The sequence below is a fragment of the Vanellus vanellus genome (assembly GCF_965231255.1).
Source record: "Vanellus vanellus genome assembly, chromosome: 4".
NCBI lineage: Eukaryota > Metazoa > Chordata > Aves > Charadriiformes > Charadriidae > Vanellus > Vanellus vanellus.
In genome coordinates this window covers 2,942,193-2,952,846 of record NC_138909.1, presented here as the reverse complement: position 1 = coordinate 2,952,846, position 10,654 = coordinate 2,942,193, and the positions used below count along the sequence as shown (strand labels likewise).

Sequence of the window (10,654 nt, the reverse complement as noted above, 5' to 3'; positions counted from 1 at the left end):
CTATCCAGTAACATTTACTTTTATAAAGCACTCAGTTAAAAAATCACAGTTAAAAGCACCTGGCCTGAAAGTGTTCCTGATGCTGTGAGGACACTGAGCAAAGCATCGCAGTTTGCCTTTCTTTGGGTAAATGGTTTGAAGAAGAGCCAGCATCACCCTTGCCGAGCAGGATCCTTCCCAAGGGGGTAAAATGCAGTCTGCCCAACAGCGTCGTCAGGATTCAAATAACATTCCACTGACAACGGAGAGACTCTCTCAGCCTTTCAAAACAATATGGTCTCTGGGTGGTCACCTAGGGGAGAAAAAATAAACCAAGGTTAGATATTTGAGTTTAGCTTGAATAAAAACAGAGAAGAGGCAATAGCTAAAGGCTGGCTTGAGCAAGGCGCCCACCTCACCACAATTCTGGTTCCGTGGTCAATATGCAAATGTGATTAAAAGTCAATCATCTCGCCCCCCATAAATAGTGACCGGCCCAAAAGCCCTTGGCGCTCTGCTGCAGGGCAGCGGGACGCATGCCAGGGGGATCTCTGGGCAGGGACGCGGCTCGAGGTTATGCCTCAAGGTTCAGAGATTCCTGGACACAGCAGATCCTCAGTAAGTAACTAATAGCATGGTAAACTTTGAAATCTTAGCTAAGGGATATGAAGGATTGATTGCGCGTATGTAATTCTTTAGACATAAAGCATTGACCGAGTCTGGGATGAGCGTTGGATCCAGCTGCACCCAGATGCCTCCCTGAGAAGGAGGTTTGAAAGCCGGGGGGGTCCAGCATGACCTCGACTCAACGGGAGGGTCTCCCTGGCCAGACCTCCATGAAGTAAATAACCAAGTGTGCCTCACCATCAGATCTTGGTAAAACACTCATATTAACCATCAACCTCTGTTAAATCCCTGTTTTCTATCAATAAACGTATCGCTGCTTCTCTCCACAAGCAAAGCGTATCGCTCCACGGGCGATGGATGGGCGCCGGGGCAGCAAATCTATGTGGGCTGGTGCTGGGGGGTTACAAATCTGGGTTTGCTGCATCGGACCCGTTGTGGGAGCGAAGGGACACCGGGTCATACAGGTGGCAGCTGTATATATATGTACATTTATACGTGTATATATAGCCCTTGCCCCCCCTCCCATGTTTCTGCCTCGGTGTTGGGGTGATGGGAAGAGCTGTGGATAGAGGTTACACACAGCACCCCCAGGGTCGGTGCTGGGGGGGGGCGGCTGCTACCTCCCCCCAGCCCCTGGCAGACCCGATGGCCCCTCGCTCTGCCGAGGGGTCCCTCAGCACTCCCTGTCCCGGGGCAGGGTCTGCCCAGGGTGCAGGGGCTGCGGGTACAGGGAGGGGGGGGGGCAAGTTCAGCCCTGCTTTTAGCTTCTGTTACCTATCAGCAGCTCAGTGGGCTTTGCTGCTGTTTTTCTCTTTTTCTTTTATTTTTTTGGCATGCTTTGTTTGTGGGGTTTGGGGTCTTGGGGGTTGGGTTGTTGGTTTGTTTTTTTTTTCCTTAAGCAGGGGCTTTCCAGGGTCAGTTTTGCTGCTTCGTTGGCTTTTTCCCCACCACTGGCTGCCCACAGGCTGGGGCAGGTGGGTCCACTGTTCATTTCGCTTCTTTGGCACCTCCACTTCTTTATTTTATTATTTTTATTTTTTCTCTTTTTCTTTTTTTATCTTATTTTTTTCTCTTGTTTCTATTTTTTTTATTATTATTATTTTCATTACTTCTTTTTTTCCCCTGTTTTTTTTTTAATCTTTTTTTCTCTGTTTTTCTTTTTTTATCTGTTTTTCTCGGTGTTTTTTCTTTTTTCTCTCTCTCTTTATTTCCTTTTTTTTTTTTTTTTTTAAATTCCTTCTCTTTTCCTGCACTGTTCCAATCATTCTGGCGCTGTAGCAGCAGCAGTAGGGGCAGCCCCACAGGTGTGTGCCCTCCCCGGCTGATGCGAAAAGACCCGCACCTGGGGTGGGCTTGGCTGGGGGCGGAGGGGGGGGGGCGGGGAAGGCGATGTGATGGCGGGTGCTTTTGGGCGGGGGAGGGGGGGTGCAGAGCGTGGGTTGGGTGTTGCTGAGTCCCCCCGGGTTTTGCCTGCAGCTCCGGCATCTCTCGGAGGCAGGGGTGGCTGGAGCCTGCGGCCATCCCCGGGGCAGCGGGTCCGTCCCCCCTCCCCGGCTTTGTGGGTCTCCGTGCCGGCCGTGGGGAGCCCCCCTCGCCCCGCCGTGGGGCTGGAGCTGCCGACCCGGCCGTGCCGCTGGCGTGCGGCCCCGCAGAGGGGTTGTGAGGAGCCCGGCCGTGCCGGGGAGACCAGCCCTGGGGTGCGTGTCGGTGTCAGACGTGGCTCTGGGTGCCCCGACCTCTCCCCGAGCATCCTCGGGGCTGGCTGGGCTTGTGCCTCGCTGCGGGGACTTGCCCCTGGGCTGCGGGTTGGGGCCGTGAGACCAGTCTCGGGGGGAGCCCAGCACCTCGCCGGGAGCGTTCGCCATGGGGAGAGCATCGTTTTGTGTCACCCAAACGACGTGAGAGAAGCGATTCCTTCATCGGGGAGTGAATCTGGGCAGAGCGCTCGCTCCTGGGCTGGGGAATTCTTTTGTTGCACGGGTTGCACTGTGGGTACAACGTAAAGGAAAGCGCCACAACATTCCTATTCCTATTCCTATTCCTATTCCTATTCCTATTCCTATTCCTATTCCTATTCCTATTCCTATTCCTATTCCTATTCCTATTCCTATTCCAGACCTCCTCAGTTACCAGTGTCACAATTGATGTCATAAACGTGACGGGGAGTTATTTCCCCTGATTTCCCCCCCCCCCTCGGGTGTTCCCGACCCTCCGACGCCGCTCCTCCCGGTGGCGTGGGGGGGGGGGGGGTGTGACTGATGGCGCTGCGGTGACGCTGGGGACGCCCCGGGCCGGGGGACGAGCGGGCGGGCGGGCAACGGGACCCGGGGCAGCCGCGGTGGGCGGGGCGATGCCTATAAAAGGAGGGGACAGAAAAGGGGGCGGGGTAAAGCCACAAGGGACGGCAGGTGAGCGGGGCGATGCCTATGAAAGGAGTGGGCGGGGGGAGGGGGGGCCCGTCTCTTTCGGCGGAGAACGGAGACCGGTGGGACGGAGCCGCCGGCGCCGCTCGGTCCCGGCTCCTGTCCCCCGTCCCGGCTTCCCCGCGCGGCTCGAGAACCGGGTGTGGGGCTCCGGGCCGGGCTCGGGGCGCGCAGCCGAGAGCGAGTGCCGCGTTCCCGGCCGGGACAGCGGCTGCGGGGGCTCCGGAACAGCCCGAGCGCCGCCGGGGGGGGGCCGGGAGCGGCTCGGCGGGGCGGCGCGGGGCTGCCGAGCAGTGCGGTGCGGGGTCCGGCGGGACGGAGCGCCCTTCTGCCCGGCAGCGGCCGGGCCCGGGGTCAGTACGGGACCGTACCGCCTTCCGGGGACGGGGGGAGATTGGCACCGGCCGGCGGCGCCCGTCCGAGCCCCGCCGGGTACGGGAACGTCCCAGCTCGGGACAGACATGGGGGTGGCCGGGGCAGGGACGGGACGGGCAACCGGTCGCCGCGTGGCGAGAGCCACGTGTGTCGTGTCACTGTATTGTCTATGGTCTCCTGCTGTTGTTACTGTTTTCCGTTAGTGTGCTATTAAACTGTCTTTATCTCAACCCACGAGTTTTTGCCCTTTTTTCGCCCTCTTCTCCCCATCCTACCGGGGGAGGGGGGGCGGGGAGTGAGCGAGCGGCTGCGGCCAAACCCCGACCAGAGCCCTGGTCCTGAGCTGGGCTCAGCCACTGCTTTGGAGCTCAGAAACAGCCCCTCAACCTGGCGAGTTTGGGGCTCCGGAAAAAGGAGCCGGGACCCGTGGTCAAGTCTGGGACACAGAGACCAAGTCCTGTGTTTGGGGGCTCAGAAAGAGCGACCGAGTCCTGCCTGTGTGGGGACTTGAAGCCAGACCCACTTGGTCAATTTTGGGGCTCACAAAGGGCAAGTCAGTGCTGCATTTGGGGTGCTTGGAACCAGGCTCATGGGGCCAGTGTTGGAGCTGAGAAACACAGACCACGTCCTGCATGTTCAGAGCTCGAAACTGAGCTTAGGTCAGAGCTGAGAAACAGAGAACAAGTCCTGTGTTTTGGGGAAATGAAACCAGGTGCATTTAGCTCATAAAGACAGACAAAGTACTGCGTTTGAGGGAGGGCGAAATGAGGCCTATTTGGGCAGCTTCAGAGCCAGAGATTGTAAGTCCTGCATTTTGCAGCTCAAAACTAGAAAATCCTGGGTTTGGGGGGTGGCTTGTAGCCAGGCTCATTTGGGGCTCAGAGAGACTAAAAGCTGTGCAGTTTGGGGAGCTTGAAACAAGGCCCACGTGGCCACATTTAGGGCTCAGAAGCGGAGACTAAGTCCTGCGTTTTGGGGGACTGTGGCAGAGACCAAGTCTTGTGTGTTTGGGTTCACAAAGCGAGAGACTAAGAGCTGCATTTTGGGGGCTACCAACCAGGCTCATTTGGTGAGGTGTAGAGCCCAGAAAGAGAGACTAAGTGCTGCGTTGTGGAGTGTTGAAACCGGGCTCATGTGGGGCCTCAGAAACTAAAAGTCCTGCGTTTTGGGGTCTTGCAATCAGGGTGGCTAAGCCAGTGCTTGGGCTGAGAAAAAGCAGCTAAGTGCTGCGTTTGGGTTGCTTGAATCCAGGCTCATGTGGCCAGTGTTAGGGCTCAGGAAAAGAGACTAAGTGCTGCATTTTGGGGGACCGAAGCAGAGACCAAGTCCCTTCTGTTTGGGCTCAGAAACAGAAACTAAGTGCTGTGTATTGGAGTTTTGAAACTATCACCACTAAGCCAGTTTTGGGGCTAAGAGAGATTAAGGGCTCATTTGGCCAGTGTTAGAGCTGAGAAACAGAGACCAAGTGCTGTGTTTTGGGGCTTGAAACAGGGCTCATTTGGCCAAGTGTAGGGCTCAGAACTAGAGACCAAGTGCTGCGCTTTCAGAGGCTCGAAGGAGAGACCGAGCCCCGTGTGTTCGGGCTCAGGCAGAGAGACCGGGTTAGTGCTGTGTTTTGCGGGTAGAACCCGGGCTCATTTGGCCACTTGCTGGGCTCAGAACTGCAGCCCCCGCCGCGTGTTTGGGGCTGCAGCCCGGGCTACAGCGGCCATCTCGGGACTCCCCCCAACAGCAGCGGCCCGACTGGTCCGGGTTCAGATCGGGACCCGCGAACATTCCTTCCCCCTCCGCGGAAGGGCAGTGCCCGCAGCCCCTCTCTCTCTCCGGTCCCGGGTAGGACGGAGTAGCCAGAGCGCCGCACTGGAAGCGGACAACGGCAGCCGTCGCCCCGCCGCCGTTTATAGCCTTTATTCACCGACCGCACGAAACCTCCGACGCCACCATTACGCGGTGACCGGCACCAGCACCCGCGACCCCGCGGCGGAGCGCGGGACTCGGGCCCCAGGGCCTGGCCGCCGATCCCAGCTCTCCCCTCCCCACCAGAGGCCCAGACCCGCAGCGCGGCTCCTCCTGCCCGCGGCCCCATCACTGGTCCCCCGCCCCAGTCGGGAAGAGACGGGCCCCAGCCGAGAACACCCCACCGGCAGCGGCAAGACCAACAAGGCCGCGGCCCCCCGCGCCCGCGAGGACCACGCTCAGAACCATACCCAGCTTAAACCCAAACCCGGCCCCGCCTCACCGCCTCCGGCCCCCCGCAATCCCGGCAGAAAATCCCGGGAAAATGCCCCATCCCCAGAACACAACCCACCATGCCCTCCCACCCGTGTACCGCGTCCACGGCGTTTGAAGTCGGCGCCGCTCTGGCGGCAGAAGAGGCGGTGCGTGCGCGGGGCGGGGCGGAAGGGGCGGGGCGGAGAGCGGCGCATGCGCCGGGTGGGGCCCTGCACAGGTGCGCAGGGCGGGGCGTCGTCGCGCATGCGCAGTTTGGTTCCAGGCGCAGGTGCGCGGGGCGGGGCGGGGCGCGGTGCCCCAGGGCGCGTGCGCGGGGCGGGGCCGAGGGCATTTGAGCCGCGTCGTCCGCCATTCTCCCCCTTTGCTCGTTCTCTCCCGGTTCCGCCGCCCGCGGCCCCGGGGCGGCAGCGTCCGGGCCGGGTGAGGCGCGGGGAGCTCGGCCCGCGGCCGGGAGCGGGCGGCGTCGGGGCCGGTGAGTGCCGGTGGCTCCGCGGAGGAGGCGGCGGGGCTCGGGGCGGCGGCCAATAAAGCCCGGAGGGCCGGAGCCCGGCGCCCCCAGCCCTCGCCCGCGGCCGGGCCCGCCCCGCGGGTCCCCCCGTTCCGTTGCCCAGTGGCGTCCGGGCCCGCGGGAGCCCGCGCGGGGCAGGGGGGGTTCGGGGCTGGTGCGGGGCTGCGGGGAGTGGAGGGCCGGGGCCGGTGCTGGGGCCGAGCGGTGGGTGCGGGGGCCGTGAGCCCCGGGCCGGGCCGGTTCTGGGGCTCGGAGCGGCAGCGCGGGGGTTCGGGGCTGAGGAGCGGTCCCGGGGGCAGGTTTAGGCTCAGGAGCGGGTTTGGGGTTCAGTGCTGGGGGGGGTTCAGGGCTGAGAAGCGGGCACTGGGGCAGGTTTAGGCTCAGGACCGGGTTCGGGGCTCAGAATGGGACACTGGGGCAGATTTGGGGCTCAGGACCACACACCGGGGCAGGTTCGGGGCTCACACTGGGCCCAGCCAGGGGTTAGGAAGCAGCTCTGGGGTGCAGGGGCAGAGCCCGGGGACTCTGAAGCTCAGACAAAGGCTCAGTTGTGTATTTTCAGTGCTTGAAAATGCCGGCGGAGCGCTGTGGTTCTGGGGCTCAGAAAACCCACTAAGTGCTGCGTTTTTGGGACTTGGAAACGGAGGCTGTGTCGGCCGTTTTCAGACCCCAAAGCAGTGACTGGGGGGGGCCTTTGGGTGGGTGGGAGATGGCGGTGGGTGGGAGGGAGGGCGTTGGGATGCGGGTGGGGGGTGGTGGGAGGGTGTTTGGGTGCTGGGTGGGAGGGGAGGGGAGGCAGGGTGTGTGGACCCCCACCGGAGGTGGGGGTCTGGTCGCGTTGGTCCCCAAATTTAGGGACGCCGGCATGCACCAGGCAAAAATCAACGCATGAGATAGTCTCTGGGCGAAAAAGCACTTTTCCCACTGTTCGTGTGTCCAACTCTTTATTCAAGGGGGGTACAACCCCCGGAATAGTTAGTGTACAATTATGACAGTTCATATTCATATACAAGTTATGACAGTGATTGATTTACGACCTCGGCTAAAGCCGAGAGCCTTTAACAAGCACGAGCTGTAATCGGCTGGAGCTGGAACGCAAGAGGAGTTGAGGCAGGAACATCCAAGCTGGAACCATCCAGGAGCTGGACTGAAACTAGAGCCGTAGCCAAGCTGGGCCAGAAACAATGACCTGAAGCTGCAAATGAGCCAGAGCCATAAACGAGCTGGACCTGAAAAAAAAAAAAAAAAAGAGGGGCAGAAATAAAATCCTGGAGCTGCAAACAAGCTGGAGCCGGACCTGAAAATAAAACAGGGGCAAAAACAACTGAGCTGGAGCTGTCCAGAACAGAGCACGAGCCATCCATTAGCTGGACTGGAGCCGTCCAGGAGCTGGACCTGAAACAATCAGAAGCCCAAACCAACAAATTAAAAAAAAGTGGGGGCCCAAAAAACTGACCTGGAGCTGTGCAGTTTGTCACAGGAGCTCTGCTGGCGCAGGCTGGGCTGTGCTATGTCCCAGGGCAGGTGGCAGAGTTGGCCTCGGCGCAGGCAGCCCGGCTCCTTCCTGGGGGTCCTCTGTCCGTCTGTCCCTGCGCAGGGAGGAAGGTGGAACACTGAGAGCTCCCAGCAGCACCAGGATGGCCATCATTCCACATGTGCGGCCAAGTTGGCTTCACTGTCTCACCCATGGGGCTGGTGCAGATCCCTGAAGCTGCCTCTGCTCCCATTGCAGCACGTTTTGAGCTAAAAAATAAAAAGTAAGTTTTTAAGTAAAACAACAGCTTCCCACAGAGCCCAGAGCCACCCCCAAATGTCCTGCGGTGGGGTGACTGGGGAGCTCCCCAGGCCCAGGGACCCCTGGTGCAAACATGTCTCCCCATGCAACCGTGCCATCGGAGCAGCCCCGGCTGTCCCCAGCCCTGTCTGTGCAGCCGCAGGGCCTCCTCCTGCGCCGCCTCCTCCAAAGCAGCACAACCATCACCGCAGACAAACCCCACTTTTACAGGGAGCTACTGCCCCCGAGAGGGGACCCCAGAGGGACGGTGCCCAAACCCACCGGGAAAGTCACCAGGCCCCAGCCGGACACCCACAGGGGATCCCACACGGGGGAGAGGGAAACAGCTGGCCTCTGTGACACCAGCTGACACGGGGAGGGTTGCAAAGCCGCATCGGAGGGGCTGGGATGCCGGCGTTACCTCAGATGTCCCGCAGTGTCCTTTATCCTTCAGGGACAGCTCTCAGCTTCCACACAGCAAAGTCCTCATGTCCATGGCCGAGCCATCCTTTAGGTTGGTTTACTTCAGCATGAACACCACCCACATCTCCAGTAAAACTCCACCACCTCATCACGCTGTGGGGTAGAACAGGAACTAGATCAGATTGGCAAAGTTAATACACTTTCATACAATAAAGACCAACTGATGTCACCATTAAGGAAGGCTGTTTTCTTAACACACCGCAGGCAAGGGAGCAGATGCAGCACACACTGCTGCCCGGAGCCGCCCCTGAGGCCACTCGGAGCGAGTCCTGCAGGGAGGCATCAGCCCCTAGGACTATGCCAAGGAATCCGTGGTGGCCCCAGAGCCCCAGGAACCCCACTCCTCTCTCCCATGCCCCGAGCAAAGTCACCACAGCTGTCACCAAAGTCCCCACTCACCAGCAGTAGGAGCAGCCAGTTCCCCCGACGCCGGCAGCCCTGCGAGTGAGCGGCCATTGCGCCCAGCATGCGGCAGAGTCCCGCAGAGCTGCCAGAGCGCAGGCAGTGCAGCAACTGCAGCTCCCACAGCCAGGAAACCACCAGTGCCACGTCTGCCCATGGTCACTCACGGGGTCCTCGCAAAAACCCAGCGGCTGAGAGACTGTGGTGTCAGGCACATTGATGGGAAGGGCTTGGAGAAGGATGGGACAATAAAACACTCCATTTTCTGAGGGGAAAGAAAAGTGTGGTAAAAATCAACGCACAAATACAACTGCTGCTGTGCCAAGTAGAAACTTCAATCTTAAGTTTTAACTTTAATCATAACTCGTGGCTAGCAAACACACAGAGAAGACTTAAACACATCACCTAATAAACTGTGTTAATCAAAAGGAAACAAAAATGCGGTTAATTACACCCTTGATCTCACCAGAAACTCCTACAGAAAGGCTCTTCTTGTTCGGGTGACCTGAAGAACCTCTGCAGCATTTCTGGTCCCAGCCCTCCTGCAGCTCTTGGGGTTTTGAAGGAAGAAACAAAATCCATTCTTCAAAGTAACTGCTGACACCTGAAGATGAGAACCAGAAGAAACTGTGGACAAACCCAGGCAGCAGCAGACAGGGAGAGCCAACTCAGGTGCCTCCAGCTCTCGGTGGCTCTCCTCCTGCCCCCGGTACTCACCACCATAAGGGCAGTAATGAGTGTCTCCGCTTCCCCTCTGTGGAGAAGCCCGGGAAATTCGGACAGTCCATCAGCCATCCGGTCCGTGGGTCTGGGTGCCGAGACCATGCCCTGGTGTCCGGGGAACACTCCGCCTGCGCAGCCCAGAGCAATCCCAATAAAACGTCTCCTTTTGGGATCCTGGCGACTCCGGCAGTACCTGCATTACACGGGGACCACAAAACCTGCACCAAAAACGCATTAACTCCCCCAAAGGACACCTCAGACGGGGCTCCCAGCACTGCCCACCCGCGTCCGCCAGCCCCCGAGCGCCCTCCCGCCACGGCAGTACCCGCAGCCGCGGCCCCCACCCCGGAGCCCCCCGGGGCTGCCCCGCCACAGAGCTGCCCCCCCCCCCCGCACCGCCCCAACCCGGGGGGGCCCAAACACCCCCCGCCCGCGCCCCACCGCCCGCCCAGGCCCCGCCACCCCCAACACGGGGGCGGACAAACGCCGCCCGCCCCGGGCACCCCCCAGAAGCCGCGGCCGGGCCCAACTTCCCCCCGGCGCTCACCGGGCCCGGGGCTCGCCAGGGCCGCGGCGGGGCCTCCAGGTCGTCCGGAGACGGGCCCCGAGGGCCTGGGCCCGGCAGAGACCCCCTCCCCGCCGGCAGGACCCCCCCTCCAGTCGGGGGGAGCCCTCCCTCAAAAGAGACACCCCCTGCCCCGGACCCTCCCGCCCCGCCGGTACCTCCTCGCGCTGCTCGGTCCCGCGCGCTGCTCCCGTGGCGGCGGCGCCCCCTGGCGGTGGCGGGCGGAACCGCGCCCCGGGGCTTCTTGTAGCCTCGGCGGGGGCGGGGGCGGCACCGCACCTGCCGGGCGGGGGCGGTCCCACCCGCCACCGACCAATCAGTGGCGCCGGCGCCGGCGGGCAACAGCCAATGGCGAGGCGGGGCGGGAGCGGGCCGTGCTGGGCCGCAGTGTCCTGGTTTGAGCGACAGAGGACTAATCTCTCTTCTAACACTTGGGCAGAGTGCACTTTTAGAAGACTCCGGTGTCTGGATTTGTGAAAATATTTACTTTATAGAGAGCTATGGCGTGTGGGTTTCACGGTCGCAGTGTTTCCGAGCTCGCCAGGTGCGGGGACGAGGAGGAG

At 60.7% G+C, this 10,654-nt stretch overlaps 1 long non-coding RNA gene across 1 annotated transcript; it reads right to left on the bottom strand.

The window, feature by feature from the left end:
• Positions 1-7,854: 7,854 nt before the first annotated feature.
• LOC309671442 lies at positions 7,855-9,023 on the bottom strand. The gene is made up of 3 exons (XR_014269140.1): positions 8,801-9,023; positions 8,340-8,513; positions 7,855-7,887 (listed from the first exon to the last, which is right to left on the bottom strand). It is a non-coding gene; the product is annotated as an uncharacterized lncRNA (long non-coding RNA).
• Positions 9,024-10,654: the final 1,631 nt, after the last annotated feature.